Source organism: Varanus komodoensis, unplaced genomic scaffold (assembly GCF_004798865.1).
Source record: "Varanus komodoensis strain SLA01 unplaced genomic scaffold, ASM479886v1 scaffold32, whole genome shotgun sequence".
NCBI classification, from domain to species: Eukaryota; Metazoa; Chordata; class Lepidosauria; order Squamata; family Varanidae; genus Varanus; species Varanus komodoensis.
This window is the reverse complement of record NW_025335798.1, coordinates 21,434,595-21,451,752: the sequence shown is the minus strand read 5'-3', so window position 1 is coordinate 21,451,752 and position 17,158 is coordinate 21,434,595. Positions and strand designations below refer to the sequence as shown.

At 41.6% G+C, this 17,158-nt stretch overlaps 1 protein-coding gene across 10 annotated transcripts in view; it reads left to right on the top strand.

The window, feature by feature from the left end:
• Positions 1-17,158, top strand: part of GTDC1 (glycosyltransferase like domain containing 1) — a 234,639-nt gene that overhangs the window by 34,937 nt on the left and 182,544 nt on the right. The window contains exon 1 of one of the 10 annotated variants that reach the window (XM_044437994.1): positions 12,308-12,621. The exons of the other annotated variants lie outside the window; for them this stretch is intronic. The gene's annotated coding sequence lies outside the window, so the exon portion shown is untranslated. Of the gene's footprint in view, positions 1-12,307; positions 12,622-17,158 lie in introns of those variants that run through there. 10 annotated transcript variants of the gene reach the window in all.

Sequence of the window (17,158 nt, the reverse complement as noted above, 5' to 3'; positions counted from 1 at the left end):
GCCTCCGGGCCATAGTTTGAGGACCCATGCTCTAATGCATCTCTTCTAAGTGTAAATTTTCTCTCCCTCCCTCCTGTTCTTTAACTATGAGGATAAATTCCTTCACATCCATGTCAGTTTTTCAGAGCAGAGTCAGTGGATAGGTCCTAAGAAACATCCTGGATAATATGCCTAGATCTACAGAGTCACCCTGTGATTCTCTGTGTAAGCACTGTCATGATCTCTTTCTGTTGTGAGTGGATTACACCAAGGAGCAACTTTTCTTTTTTTGGGAATTAAATACAGATGTATGTGCATCGTATGTTCATACACTGTACACCACAGGGGCCCATGCGACACAGAGACTTTATTTCTGCACACCCACAACAATGGCACTTATTTCACTGCTTCTTTTAGGTAGCTTAGTAGTTTCTCATTGCTTTGCTTGTTTGAAACTCTTTCTTTGTGCTGTGTGAATGCTCATACATTCAATAACTAATTTTTTGTTAGAAAATGGCACTTCAGGTAATTACCTTAAAAAGAATATATTCTGTTAATACTGTAGTATATGCTGTCTGTCTCTCTCTCTCAGAGAGAGATTCTATATCAATTACAATTAGGCATCATACATGAAGGGTTTTTTTTAAAGGTTATGATAGCAACATTTAACAAAGCAGGAGATGTTAACCACAACATTGCTGATGTATGATTTACATTTGTTCCAGCTGTGCCCATGTGATCAGTCCTTCACTTTCAAATCATAGGTGTTTCTCTATTGCTTTTATTTGATTTCCAAGAACATACCATCTGTTAGATTAAACTGCTGCCAATCCATCCTATGTAAAGCTGGTATTCTAAAGCATAAATTGAACAGTCATCTCTTCCCAAGAAGAAATATTCAAAGGAGATCAGGGATTTTCCATATCTTAAAACAACATACAGAAATGCTACCAAATGCCTTAATGCTGCTTTCATTTTTTATATAAAATGTTTCTAGGTGGGAGAAACTTGTTGCCTGGTGATATGAAAGAATATGTAAAGATAAAAATGAAACTTTCTTAATATTTTATTACAGTAGTATAATGTATTATAGAGGTGGACAAGGCTGCAGATTGAATGTGGATCATCCAGATTGTTTCTTTCCCTAGACCATATGGTATGGTTCTAAAAGACTTTTGTACACTGTCTGTTCTGTTAATTGTAAACTCAGTCTTTAACATACCTAATAAAATATAAGTGGACAGATAGGAAAAGGCCATATATTCTTCAAGCACCCCAGGAATGAAAGCAGTAAGAAATGTCCCAATCTCTCTGAATTCGGTGAACATTTTTTGACAGTAAGCATATCTGAATATGTTTTCTCAAACATGAATGCAGGCTGCAGGGTTCTTTGATCACAAACAGTAGAAGCACACATTTCTATGGGTAAGGGAACCATTGTCTCAAAGAAAAATGTGCAAGAGAGAAAGGCTTTAATGTACTACAAAACATTTTGGAGTAGCATAATTTCTCCAGCAGACAACTCTCTGCCAGTGGGTGATGTATGGTCGCAAGTAAGATTTATGACAGATGGATAGTAGGATTGCTAATACACCTACACAACTTTTAGCTTCCAGTGTTCTCCGTGCCTGATAGGTTTGTGTTCACATCCTATTCATTTGTTGCCCTCTGTATGGTCCTGGGACTCGGAGACTGAGCATCTTATTTTGGTATGTTGCAGATGGCTTATTCTAGTTCTGTTTTAAGACAGGCTGTGCCAATAGGACAACAGTAGAAACATTGCCTGAGAGTATTGTCTATTGTGTAGTAATTCTATAGCTTCTTCACTGCAAATAATTGTTGGGAATCCTTTATACAAATAGATGCAAAACAAAATTCCATGTTGGGTTCATAACCCAGTTACTTTTCCATGACATGATGGAAATGGATGTTGCTTATTTTTTTACATTTAATTATTTAATTGTGATTTGGGGGTTTCAAGTAATGTTAGAGGCTCTTCAATATGACTGCATTCAAGCTAAATCATGATTGCTAAAGCCCAACCATGGTTACACATTATACTTAATGGCACTTAAGATTGTTTACAAATGATGGTTTGTGATGCTTTGCAGAGGGATAGTCATGTTAGTCCATTGCAACAAAAGAGTTTTGTGACACATTTATTGTGGCATAATGAAGTGGACAGTGTCCACAGCAGGTTGACAAAGCAACAGTTTAGACTAAATGTGATTTGCCATCATGTATGAATTCACAAGCCATTAATAAAGTTGGGGACATTACTTTTCTTGGAGCAGCTGCTGCACCATGGAGATAAGAGTGGGGTGAGCAGAGGGAAATTAAAGTAGCTAGATGGCTTTAAACCATGCCATCCCCATCTCCTGATTATGCTTAGAAGCTCAAAACATACTGTGGCTTCAATTAACAATAATCGCACCTCAGATTAACTTCATTGGCTACAATACTGCCACTGCACAGAGCTATATCCCGTTGTTGTTGTTGTTAGTCGCGAAGTCGTGTCCGACCCATCGCGACCCCATGGACAACATTCCTCCAGGCCTTCCTGTCCTCCACCATCCCCAGGAGTCCACTTAAGCTCACGCCGACTGCTTCAGTGGCTCCATCCAGCCACCTCATCCTCTGCCATCCCCTTCTTTTGCCGTCAATAGTTCCCAGCATTAGGCTCTTCTCCAGGAAGTCCGCCCTTCTCCTTAGGTGGCCACAGTATTTGAGTTTCATCATGGATCACTGCCTTGCCATGGTGAAGGGGCTTACATAGCCCAATGAAGCTATGAGCTATGCCGTGCAGGGCCACCCAAGATGGACAGGTCATAGCAGAGAGCTCTGACAAAAGGTGATCCACTGGAGAAGGAAATGGCAACCCACTCCAGTATCCTTGCCATGAAAACCCCATGGACAGTACCAAAAGGCAAAAAGATATCCCCTTAGCCCTCCAATTATACCAAGCAAAAGTCCTAGCTCAACGACTGTATGGATCTCAACTGGGGCCTTTCCTGAATACCCAAGTACTACAATATATGCAATCAAAATTTCTGAGGACAATACTGGATGTTCCTAGAGATGTTTCCAATGCAAGGATAGGGTTAGAGACTGGTCAGATTTAAAGTGAAGCTAGGATCTGGGGGGCTATCCTTGTGCACTGGCTCAGATTGTTATGTTTTCCAGTTGGCCTTGCTCCATTAATTTTGCAAGACGATTTTAAATCCAACTGGACTAAATTGAGCAGAAAATAGCTCTCTTGGGCCTTCCCCTGTGGACTCTGCTAAATATGGGCTTCGAATAGGCAATGGAAACTATCAAGCAGCTCATAGCAGAATAGAGAGACAAAGTGATCTCAATTGCTCCCCAGAATTCTATCTTAGGGAGGACTATTGTATTAGCTGCACACTATCTCAAACAATTGGATCTGCACAAACACAGAAGGGCTTTTACCTTGGCCTGCCTTAATGGTCTCCCCTTGGCAGTTTTGGAGGGACGGTATAAAACAATCCCTTGGTCAGAGCACCTTTGCCCCTGTGGTACGAAACAGAAACTACAGAGCACATCCTGCTGAGGTCTACATTTTATAGGGATATTCATGCTGCACTCATTTTCCCACTGATGAATCGCTTTCCAGGCCATACAGGACAACAATATGTGTATATTTTGCTATCTGACACTAACCTGAAGGAACGTCTCCTTCCTTATATGCCCTCATGTCCCTTAAGATCTTTGGGAGAAGCCCTACTCCGGGAACCCTCTCTAAGAGAGTAGATAGGACATCTACTCGGAGTAGGGCCTTCTCTGCTGTGGCGCCCAGACTCTGGAATGTACTCCCCAGGGAGTTACGCCTGGCGCCAAGTTTATACTCTTTTCAGTGCCAGGCCAAAACCTTTTTATTTAATCGTTATTTTAAAAATTAGCATTTTCAGTGGTTCACAGTCGCTTTTGATCTGATTCATCTGTATTGGTTTATAGTAATTTTATTGTACTGTTTTATTGATTGTTTTTATGACTTTTGGTTTTAATCTTGTAAGCCATCCTGAGATGCGATAGTGAAGGACAGCATATACATGTTTTAAATAAATAAATAAAATAAACCCAAGGCTAACATACAGTGTCGCTAAATTCTTTCAGGCTGCGATGGGTGTCCAAAGAAGGATCCTGAGGAGATGTGCTTCTGCTTAGCTGGAACAAAGACAAAGTCTGGGAATGCCATTCAGATTATTTATTTAGTAAACTTATATGCCGCCCCATTCACCAAAGCCTCGGGGCGGCTTACAAACATAAATAAATATCACCAATACAATTAAATATAAAATTGGAGACATCCTGGCCAAAGTTATTAAAATCAATAAATAATACCAACAATTAAAATGACGTTTAAATAAAAAGGTCTTGGCCTGGCACTGAAAAGCAAATAACGATGGTACCAGGCAGACCTCTCTGGGGAGCGCATTCCATAGGTTGGGCGCCACCACAGAGAAAGCCCTACTCCGGATCTCAAGGGGTGGGAGGGCATGTATGGACATAAGGACTCCTTTAGGGAACCAGGTCCCAAGCCATTAAGGGCTTTATAGGTAATAACCAACACCTTGAATTGGGCCCAGACTTCAATGGGGAGCCAGTGAAGCTGACGGAGGACTGGAGTCATGTGAGCATAACACCCAGTCCCCGTCAGCAACCTGGCAGCTCTATTTTGAACCAACTGAAGTATCCGGACCGTCTTCAAGTGCAGCCCCATATTGAGCGCGTTGCAGAAGTCTAGTCGGGAAGTTACCAATGTGTGTGTCACTGTCGCCAGGCAGTTGTTCTCCAGGTAGGGAAACAGCTGGTGAATCAGCTGAAGCTGAAAGAAAGCGCTCCTCGCCACCGCTGTTACCTGAGCTTCAAGCGAAAGCTCTGGATCGAGGAGCACTCCCAAGCTGTGGACCTTGTCCTTAAGAGGGAGTGCAACCCCATTCAGGACAAGGTCAAGGTCCCCTTACCCATAGCCTGACCTGCCTACCAACAAGACCTCTGTCTTGTCTGGATTGAGCTTCACTTTATTGGCCCTCATCCAGCCCATCACCTTGGCTAGGCACTGGTTCAGTACAGCCACTGCCTCACCTGGATTGGTTGAAAAAGAGAGGTAGAGCTGGGTATCATCAGCGTACTGATGATTCCACAGCCCACACCTCCTGATGACCTCTCCCAGCGGTTTCATGTAGATGTTAAATAGCAAGGGGGACAAGGTGGATCCTTGTGGTACTCCATGGCATAACTGCCATGGCGCAGAGCCATAGTCCCCCAGCACCACCACCACCTGGAATCGGCCATTGAGATAGGAGCAGAACCACTGCAAAGCAGTGCCTCCAACCCCCAGTCCCTCTAGCCTATCCAGAAGGATACCATGTTCGACGGTATCGAAAGCCACTGAGAGGTCCAGGAGGACCAACAGGGACGCACTCCCCCTGTCTCACTCCCTGCCCAGGTCATTATACAAGGCAACCAAGGCAGATTCAGTACCATACCCGGGTCTGAAGCCGGACTGAAATGGGTCCAGATAATCAGTCTCATCCAAGAGTGCTTGGAGTTGTCTCGCCACCACCCGCTCCAACATCTTGCCCAAAAACAGGATGTTGGCTACTGGTCTATAATTGGTGGCCATCTCTGGATCCAGGGATGCCTTCTTTAGGACTGATCGGACTACCACCTCCTTTAAAGGGGCAGGTACCCGGACATCATCATCATCATCATCATCATCATCATCATCATCATCATCATTATTATAACATTTCTATGCCGCCCCTTGCCGAAACCTCGGGGCGGCTTACAACACGATAAAATACAATGAAATACAATAGCACATAATAAATTACCATTAAATACAAAATACAAAAAATACATTGATTTACAAATATAAGATTAAAATTATCAGTATAAATTAAGTAAATAAAAATATAGGAGGAGAAAGAGAAGGAAGAAGAAGTTGCCCTGGCCAGATCATATGTTTTAACAATTAAAATGATGTTTAAATAAAAAGGTCTTTACCTGGCGCCGAAAAACCAGTAACGACGGTGCCAGGCGGACCTCTTTGGGGAGTGAATTCCATAGGTTGGGTGCCACCGCAGAGAAAGCCCTCCTCCGAGTACTTACTCTCCTAATTTCTTTCATGGAGGGTTCCCGGAGAAGGGACTCTCCCGCAGATCTCAAAGGGCGGTCGGGCATATACGGACGTAAGCGCTCGTTCAGGTAACCAGGACCCAAGCTGTTTAGGGCTTTATAGGTCATAATCAACACCTTGAATTGGGCCCGGGCTTCAATGGGAAGCCAGTGAAGCTGACGGAGGACTGGAGTCATGTGAGCATAACGCCCCGTCCCCATCAGCAACCTGGCAGCTCTATTTTGCACCAGTTGAAGTGTTCGGACTGTCTTCAGGGGAAGCCCCACGTAAAGCGCGTTACAGAAGTCTAGGCGGGAAGTCACCAGCGCGTGTGTCACCGTCGCCAGGCAGTCGTACTCCAGGTAGGGGCGCAGCTGATTAATCAGCCGAAGCTGAAGGAAGGTGCTCCTCGCCACCGCTGTCACCTGAGCTTCCAAAGAAAGCTCTGGGTCGAGGAGTACTCCTAGGCTGCGGACCTTATCCCTAAGAGGGAGTGTTGCACCATTCAGGACCAGGTCAAATCCACCCTCTCCGAAACCTGATCCGCCAACCAACAGGACCTCCGTCTTGTCTGGGTTGAGTTTCAGTTTATTTGCCCTCATCCAATCCCTTACCTCGGCCAAGCACCGGTTCAGCACAGCCACTGCCTCACCTGGATTAGTGGAAAACAAGAGGTAAAGCTGGGTATCATCAGCGTATTGATGATTCCGCAGCCCACACCTCCTGATGACCTCTCCCAGCGGTTTCATATAGATGTTAAATAGCAGAAGGGAAAGAATGGAGCCCTGTGGTACTCCATGGCATAGCTGCCATGACGTAGAGACATGGTGACATCCCTCAGAGAGGAGTGACAACCTCCAGGATCCAGGTCACTATCCCGTGCTTGGCTTTGTTAAGTAGCCAAGATGGGCAAGGGTCCAATAAGCAGGTGGTGGGACGTACTTGTTCACATACCTTGTCCGCATCATCAGGCCGCAGTAACTGAAACTCAGTAACTGAAATGATGGGTATGAATTATAGTAGTAGTACACTGTGTTAAAGTGCCTACTAATCTGACCGGGATTTTATGACAGTTAATTTTTAATGTATTTTTTCCTTTTAAAATCTATTTATTTACTCAAATTGAGCTGCTCTTTGACCCTAATAAAGTTTATCTATCTATCTATCCCTCTTACCTACACTTAGCATTAAGCTGTCCCAAGACATTCTGCAGGGGGCGGGATAGAAAAGCTTTGAACAAACAAACAAACAAACAAAACAGTGGTTTAGTGTGATGATTGAATGAAGCCACTGAGTCTTTAGAAGTTTAAACTTCTGGACTGGAATTCGGTTTCTGATTCATGGGGTTTCCTTGAGGTTACTAATCCATGGTTCATCAAATGATGCCATTCCATCAGTGGAAGGATTGAATGGATTTCCCCTCCATCCTGCAGCCCCTGGCATGCCCACCAATCTGCTCTTGGATAGACTCCAGAGCAGATTTGGGGAGTGATACAGGGAGCAGCAAGAAGAGTGGAGAACAGAGAAGCTTGTTTGCAGGAGTGGGCTTCTGCCTGTATTATGCTGAATCTTACCTTACGCTATGTGAGATACTATTGCTCATATTTCATTGTCTATATGGCACTATTGTTGTTCCTGGAACATGACAGCATACAAGAGGACATGAAGAGGAAGCAATCCTTCTTCATTGTATTATATTTTCTCAAGCAGGAGAGGGAGATGGGGAATTCATAGAGCAAACCCATGGTTGTGGTAATGGAATTTTCAGACTGGTCCAGGATTTTCAACTCAGGCTACAGATGTCATGATCTTCCCCTCTTTTTCGTAACAAACACTTGAATTAATATTTGGAGACCAACTATCCACACACCTCACTATATCAAATAAAACATGTACAAAGTTGCACTGTTCCATTTCATTCCATCGTGTTACGTGCTTTTGTTCATTCAGTGTTACTAAATGTCTTCCTTTTGATAAGTTACATAAAGGTATAAATACCAGGTGCTGAGCATGTGAAATACTAATGTTCAAGTAATGTGCAAAACCACATTAATTTATAGTGATGCCATTGATGTAATGTCATTGAGAATGTATAGGTGAAAATACTGGGATGTCGAGTGAAAGTTAAAACTTTCCTTCCATTTCCATCTTATTTTAACCTGTGTGAAAAAAAACACATTTAATTGCTACTGTGGATATTAGATTTAGGAACATACGACAGCTGCAGCCTGTTTTTCATGTTATGCAAAGGAACACATTATCCATTTTTCCTCCAAAACGAGTAACCTAAGTTTCAAAAGAGAATGAGCACCTGTTAGGCATGAAAAGTGAGAAACGAGAGAAACACAATTTGCCTGCTTCTTTGGAAACTTCTGAGCTCATCAAAGGTGTGCAGATTTCTTGGTTTACCACACCAGGTGTCAACACCAAATACAGGCAGGGATGGACATTGTTCAGCCAGAATGTATTGGAAGTGCACTATTCTATGTCATGTCAGTAAAATCGGAGACTTTCGTACGTATAGCATACATCTTAACTGTAGTATGAAGTCAGGGGAAACTAAACCTGTATCCGTGGGCAGATATCCAAATCCTGTTTACTGGTAATTCATCAGAATGAAAAGCCAAGGATACATTTATATGTGAATGGATGTATTCTGACACACCAGTTTTCCTGTTTAAAGTGTATTCTTGAATATATGATGAATTGCAAAACAGAAACATGGATTAAAAACATAATTTTATCTCTTTGTATGTTTTAACCTCTGCTGGGATTCATCTCCCATTTTGTTAGAGAAAGGAATCTAATATCACTATTACCACTATTGCTACCACATTCAAGCATTTGCTCTTTCTAAAGCAAAGAGATTTGTTTTAGACATAGGTCCATTTAATTTAGTATAACAATAGTTGCTTATTACATAGGAATGTGAAACGATATCCCAAGGGAATAATCACTGATCTGAAACAGTGTGGAATCATACAGTGCTAGGCTCTGCTCATCCAAGTAAGGGCATAGTTGGTGGATAAGCCAAAGTTTCCTGTCACAGCAGTCACCTGGGACTCCAAGGACAACTCTGGGTTGAGGAACACTCCCAGACTATGCACCCTGTCCTGTAGGAAGCGTGTAACCCCATCCAGAACAAGGCAAATATCACCCGGGAAGTAGAACCACCTACCAACAGGACCAGTTTTGACAGGTCCTCATCTAGCTCATCACTCCAGCCGGACACTTGTTAAGGACAGCCAGTATCTCACCTGGATTAGATGTAAAAGAAAGGTAGAACTGGGTGCCATGAGCATACTGATGGCTGCTTAGCCCAGATCCCCAGATGACCTCTCCTAGTGGCTTCATGTGGATGTTAAACAGCATGAGGGATAAAATGGAACCCTGTGGAACTCCATGGGTGCAGGCCATAATCCCCCAGCATCACCACCTGGAAACAGCCAGACAGGTAGGAACGGAACCACTGCAGAGCAGTGCCTCCAACCCCCAACTTGGCCAGAAGGATACCATGGTCAATGGTATCAAAAGCTGTTGAGAGGTCCCGGAAAACCTACAGGAACGCACTTCGTCTGTCCCTCTCCTTGCACAAGCCATCATACAGGGCGACCAAGGCAGTTTCAGCCTGTAGCCAGGCCTGAAGTTGGAGTTGCCTGGACACCACCTGCTCAAATACCTTGCCCAAGAATGGGATGTTAGCCACTGGTCTATAATTGGAGGCAATCTCTGCGACCCCTTTTGGCTGATAAGTGGCATAAAAATATTTTAAATAAGTAAATGTATACATAGAAGTAAACTGTCTGCCCTGCACAGTACATTTTATGGTTGAAGTATTTGAGTACTAAAAGAAAGAACTGTATAAATACTAATAGAACCAGGTTTGCATGGAACATACTCTGTGAATCCGCTGATTATTTGGGTAGAAGGGGTGTAGTTTTCCCTGCTTTTCCTACCTGCTCTGGAATGTTGAAAGACTCCCCAGAACAGTGTGTAAGGTGCAGCTGGGGACTGCCAAGGAAGGGAGGATTTGGCAAAAATCATGCCCCATTCTCGTGTGTGAAGAAGGTTCCAGTAAACTCTGGTTCCATCCACCAACAGGTGGGTGTTTTTTGTTTGCTGAGGGTGATCTCTGGATCCATTCCTGTGCAGTGTAAAAGCCTATAAATGTGTAGAAATAATCAGCTTCGAATGTATGGAGTGTCCTCAATATCTTTTTAATGAAATCCTTAACTCTGAGAAAATGCTGAGTGAGTGGTAGAAAGGCTTTGTGGTGGCTATTTTTAAACATAAAGAGGATAGTACACTATGTGCTAATTATCACCCAATTAAGTGAAAATCACATGTTACAAGATTCTGGAGGAAGATTATTGAAAACGTATGTGAAATAGTTGAAATTTGGAAGGGTCATTATAGTTTTATGCTAGGATGGAGTATAGCAGATGCTAGGGTCGCTGTTTACACAGGTTAAAGGAGAACTTAGAGAAATGAGTAGTAAGATTTTTGTGTAAATTTGAAGCTGGTAGCTGTTTATATACAAGAAAGTTAGTATGGTTGGATTAGTATTAAAGTTTAGGTTGCATTTTGAAATTAAGGATGATCAAAAACAGGACGAAGAATTGATGTAGATAAAACTAGAAAAGGGACAGAAGCAAAATGTGTGTAAGTACCCTTATTTATTATTATTATTATTATTATTATTATTATTATTATTTAAAGTTTTTGTATGCCATCCCCTTGCTATATAGCCTCAGGACGGCTCACAGAAATAAATAATAACCCTTCATATGGACCCTTCCCTGTGTCAGGGAGGTAGCCTCCAGCTAGGGAAGCTGTTGTGTGCTTCACTGCATGCAGTTGTAATGTGTCAGAGAAGTGCTTCTTCACTGCTGTGGCCTACACTTGAAGGAGCCCATTAGCTGTCTTACATCAGAGGTTAACACACTATTTTGCTGTTTGCAGCAGTCATTCATGTGAAAAGGAAAGTATACAAAATACGATATTTTGATATGTATTGAAGATTATGGGGAATTACAAATTAATCAGTGACAAAGGAACATAGAGGCGCTTAGATTAGAGTGCACATTAATAAGAACAGGGCTGAAGATGACTGACATTCTATAAAGGAAGCTCATGAAAGGAATTAGAACACCAGAAGAATTGACAATGCAATCCTGTACCTGACTTCTCTGAATTAAGCTTCCTTGCTCTCAGTGGCACTTATTTTCTGGTAAACTAGACTATCTTTTCAGCATTGATTTCTGAATAAGATATTGCCCATTGATGTGTCCAGCACCAAAAATTTACAAGGAAGTAACAGGGTTATATTGGTGGAAAATTCATATAAATCTGAGGAGCAAGATTGACAAATTTGTGTTCTGCTTGTCTTCAAATAAGCAACACAGATTCTTCTCAAACAAGTATCAGTATTTGCTAATATATCATGCTAATGTGATGCAGAGGGCCAGGATTCATGGCTGCCTGGCAACTTCTAGAATGTGAAGGCAAGGTAATTATCGCATTCTTAATGTTGTACTTGCTACATAACACTTGCCTACCTCCAAGGAATAATGTGGTGTCTTGTCATGGCTGCAAAATTCCTTGATTTCCTTGAGTAAAAAGCAGACAAGTGTTGTTAATAAAAGAAAATCAAGAGAAAACATGGCATATGATAGTTAAAGGAAGCAACCGGATTTTCTCTCTTCCCCAAAAGGTGAAATGGCCCATGACACACTAGTGGTTAAAGGCTAGGTAGGCATTCAGTTTATTTATTAGTTACACGTTTAGGAATTTCATGATACAGGCAAGCTACCACTTTGTTTCCTTAGAAGATACTGTTTTATTCTTAAAATAGACCAGTAGATCAATATTTTTATATAGCTTTAACAATAATAGGAATTCCCTCTTGTGTAGCCATAACACAAGACATTTTTCTGTCTATAAACCTTGCATGTCAGTTTTCCATAGTGTCAAAGTGCTAATGCTAGGAATTATGTGCTCTGGGATAGTAAGTCAGTGAGTTAAAGTTCACTGAAAGTATATCAAATGCTTGTGTATGAAGTATACACATGGTATGAAACAATAGCATATAAGATGAATGGCTGGTAAAGGTACTGCATGTTACAGCACCTGGCCCAATAATGCAGTTCCCAGAGGAAGCCTTTCTTGTACCAGTAGCCTCTTCTGTTGCAGTCATGTCAAGGTATTCACCCTGCTCTTTGTTGTTTAAAAAATACTTCCCGAGAGCGGGAAGAGGTACAGGGGTTTTATCATTAACACAAAGTGGCAGAATGTAAAACCTCGCCTTCGATCTCACTTTCTCCCATCTTTTACAGGACAAGCTAGATCAGTGCTTGAAGTAGCAGAGCCAAAGTGAGCAACATTACTTGTTCCTGGGTTTAAAGAGTTCCCCACTGTGAACGATGCTACTGCTTTAAGCATCAGCAAAGCTTGTTCTGTTAAAAGTGCAGGGGATTACTTTTGATGCCACCATCTTAAGGGTAAGCACAGTGTTCCCAACAAAAATTAATCGAATTTGGCAGTATTTCCCTCTGAAAATCTCCAAAAAATGTTCCTACTTTTTTTAGGAGACAGTTGGCCTCATGGAACAATTTCTTTCTCAGTTAAGATATCAGAATTAAGTAGCCTTTACTCTCATTCTGTGCATAAATCAGCCAAAGAATTAGTAGATTTGGCTTGCTTAGTATTCTGCTAGCACTCCATTCCGTTAGTACATGCCCCTAGTCAGCCTGCACTAGACCACAAATAAACCTGTTTTTCAGAAATAAAAGTACCAATAGTATTGGGCCAAAATTCACCTTTCCTTCCATGGCCAAAGCAAAAAGATTATGCATTTAGAAACAGAAGCTGAAAAAACATCAATGTTCTTCTTGTCAGCTTTCTTCACTGCCCAGCTTTCATACCTATAGATTGTGATTAGGAATACAGTTGTTTGGATGATCTTGACCTTGGCCTCCAGTAAAACATCCTTACACTGGATGACCCTTTCTAGTTCCTTCATTGCTGCCCTTCCAATCTTCTTTGAATTTCTTGGCTGAAGTCTACCTTTGTATTGATTTCTGAGCTGAAGTATGTGAAACCTTTCACAAATTTGATTTCTTCATTATTAACAGTAAAGTTATATAATTCTTCTGTGGGCATGAATTTTGTTTTCTAGATATTTTATGCTTTCTTCATTCACTTGTATCAGGACTCATGTCAGTCATTGTTGCTTTCTGCCAGTAGTATAATGTCATCTGCATATTAGTGATGTTTCTTCCACCTGTTTGCACTCCTTTCTCTGATTCTAATCCAGCTTTCCTTATGAAATGTTCTGCGTACAGATTGAATAACACTTCTTCGTCTGACACCTTTGCCTATGGGAAACTATTCTGTTTCCCCATATTCTGCCCTTACAGTAGCTTGCAGGGGCACAGCCATTTCTTTCAGGACCATGCATAGCTTCTTGCGATGCACACAGTTGAAAGCTTTGCTGTAGATTATAAAGCACAGACTGATCTTTTTCAGAAATGCTTTGGTGAGCTCCAGTAGCCAATGTACATTTGCAATATGACCTCTAGTGCCTCTTCCTTCTCAGAATCCGGCTTGGACATGTAGCATTTCCCACTCTAAATGGGGTAGCATTCTTTGTTACAACTCTTTGAGCATCACTTTGCTTGTATGGGAGATTAATGCAATGTCCTATAGTTGTAGATTTTGCACCTTCTTTCTTGGGGATTGGAATATATATTTAATGTTTCCAGTCTGTGGGCCATTGCTTTGTTTTCCGTATTTGTTGACATATTTGTCATTTCTAGAGTAAAACACTTTCTGTTTGTCTGATCTGAAATGTCACATTAGTTTGCTCATGCCAAGTACTGTGATGGTCATTCTTTCTATTGATTGCTTTATGATTCCCAGTTTGCCTTGATTCATACTTCTCATGTTCCATGTCCCAATTGTATGCATTATGCAGCACTGGACTTTGCTTTCACTTCTATGCATGTTGGCACCATTAATGACAATGCTACTGGTATTTACCCCTTGCCCTTTTCCAGTAGCTTGTAAAGTGCCTTCCAAACAAGGGGTCTCATCTTCGGGTACTATCTCTCATTTAATTTGGGTTGTTTATCATAGGATTTTCAAGGTAAGAGAATTCAGAAGTGGATTACCACATCGTCCTTCTGTGCATTACTAACCAGAATTAGCTTGAGTGTTACTGTTGTCTGTGAAAGATCCTCTGCCAGTGACCCTTCAACTACAGTGGTTACCCATAATTTCAGAATGTTCTCTGCCCCGTCACCATTAATGAGATCCATTCTCTTTTGGCTGATGTGGCTGCTACTCCTGCAGAGGGTGGATGCTTCATAGTCTGCTGCCTCAGCCTTGGCCATTCTGCCTCAGGTAACTCTGCTAGGAAAGCAGCCTAATGGGACTATTCTGGCCACCTGACAGCATTGCTCTTGGCTTCTTTGATGCTCCCCAATACCCTCACCATATAAAGGTGTGCATCCAAGAGTGGGGAAATGACCTGTATATTATTTTTAACATGACTACTGGAATTATAGTGGTGACATACTCCGTATGCCATTGTAGAAGGGTCATTCACCCTTCTCTTTTTCATAAGAGCCTGCTTCTCCTAAGTGTAACTCATGTTGTGCATCATACAAATATTGATTTTAGAAAGGAGGTTGTTCCTTTTCTAGTTCATGGGTAAGTTGGATCTAGCTTTAGTTGGCAAAAATGGACTCCTCACCACTCCTCTTCACAGTGGTTCCTTGTGCTCTTAAATCCACTGAAGGGACCCAGGTGAAGAGAGCAGGCTGTGATGTGGGGACTGGAGTGTGAGAGAGGATCTCCAGGATTCAGGTGGGAGCACGGCCATGATCAGCGATGCAGTGTAGAGGTGTGGGGAGGCTTCTTTTGCCATCCCCACTGCATGTACCAAAGGCTGGCCGGGGAGTCCTGGAAGTTGTAGGACTTTTTCTGTTTAAATGTGCATAGGATTGTGCCAATAATCTGAATCCAACTGATTGTATATGTAGATTTACAAAGTTCATATGGTAACTCAACTAATAACACATACATGTAAATTAACTTGTGCCTTAACTGATTCTAGCTCAGGATTAAGCAGGTTGCATGTGAATCTTCAGATATAATGACAGCTAAATCCCTTGAAGTTTGACTTTTTATCTGATCCCCTAATGATTTGAAAATGCTGTGCAGCATCTGGTGAATTTTATAAATGTTTCAGGCATGCCAGTGGACGTTATTAGGTGTCATCAGGTACCTGGCAAATAGCATAAGGGTCAGTAGCATGTCAGTGGTGTTTGTAAATAAGCATAGATTCATGACAGGTTCTGCATTTATCAGCCAGGAAGCACACGCATAAGATGTGCCAATGCTACGGACATGGCAGACTGCTTTAGCACATGGGGATTTCTGAATGTCCTGGCTGTAAAGCACACACCCTTAAGTACTCTTTTCAGTGGCGATAAAACGACTTCTCAGGAAACTATTTGCAGATTGAAATGCTAAAAACATAAACCACACACACACACACACACCAGTCTGCCTGGAACTGGTTTTTTGGACTCCAAGAGAATCATTTTTGATAACTTCAAGTTCTCATGTAACATTTCCAAAGTCCCCCAAAGGCTGTGCATATGCCCTAGTGCGGGGCTAGAGCCACCCACCTTTTTCCAGGAATACCACCGTTGCCCCCCCCCCACCCCCTTACAGCCTCCTCCTTCCAGAGGCCATAATTTGACTTACCGTTTTCTAAGACCTGGAAAATTCCAAAAAACAAATATTTCATGAAGACTATTTTGGGGGTGGGTATATATAAGTTCTAGGGTTCTTAAGCACTAAGCTCTTCCTGCTTTGCTGGAGAATGTTATTCAATTATTGTTCACTCCCCTGGAAATAGCTGAGATTGTTTTGTATCCCTCTCTCTACCTATGCCTTCTCTAATGGATTCTGTTGTATAAATGAAGATAGTCATGTGTGTTTATTAATTATTGTATATTTCGGTTGGGTTTTAAATTTTAAACATTAATTGATGACTTATATTTTTTAACTTAATGTCTTTTTTATCTTAATGTTTTATCTATATCTTAATGTCTGACTTCATAAGCCACTTACATACATTTATATTTAGATATAGTGAGGGGGTATGTAGAATCATCGATGATGATGATATTGATACAAATGTATAAAACAAGGAAAATCAGTTTCCTGTCAATGTGATACATTTATAAAACTTCCTGCAGCAAACTTCACATCTGCGAATTTGTTGCCATTCCCATATTCTACATTCTGCTAGGCTGTCTACCTTTGCATAATCTGTACTTGTTTAATTTCCAGTATACTATTTCTAGCTGGCCGGCCATCACTGTTGATAGAGAAGGCATTTAAAATAGAATGTTTTTTTCATATTCTGTTTTGTTACTCATGTGCAGATCTGGTTTGTGCTTTGATAGCTTGTTTAATTTTCCATTGTGTTGTGCTGCATTTGCACTGGGGTATTTTCACACATTGTGTAATTGTTTGCCCTGGAATGAACTTGCATGAGCTGCCGAGTTCATTTCTTTCAGAGATCTCCAGAAGAGGCAAACATGGGGCAAGATGCAGGTGGGAGCTCTTTCTGGTTTAGCACATCACAGAGATGGTCCTGGAAATCACTGGATTGATCTGGAACCTATAGCGCTGTGTATTAAAGCACTGCTAGAGGCTTGTTTGTGAATTGTTTTCACAGTGAACATCATTCTGTACCACCGTGTTTCCCTTTTAATACTTTTTTTTCTGTCAGAAAAATAGAAGTTAGAGCTATTTCTTCTGTATTGAGCTTTGGTAGGAGTGAGTTCTTAGGTAGAATGCTAGTGACATTTTAATGCCTAGGGGACAACATCCCTTATAAAATGAACCCTGGCGTGGAGTTCAGGAATTATTGATCTTCCAGACTGATAACTAACCAGAGGCATTTTAGTTCTGGTGTCTGCCTTTGTTGGGATTGGTGAAAGTTTCTTTTAAACTGAC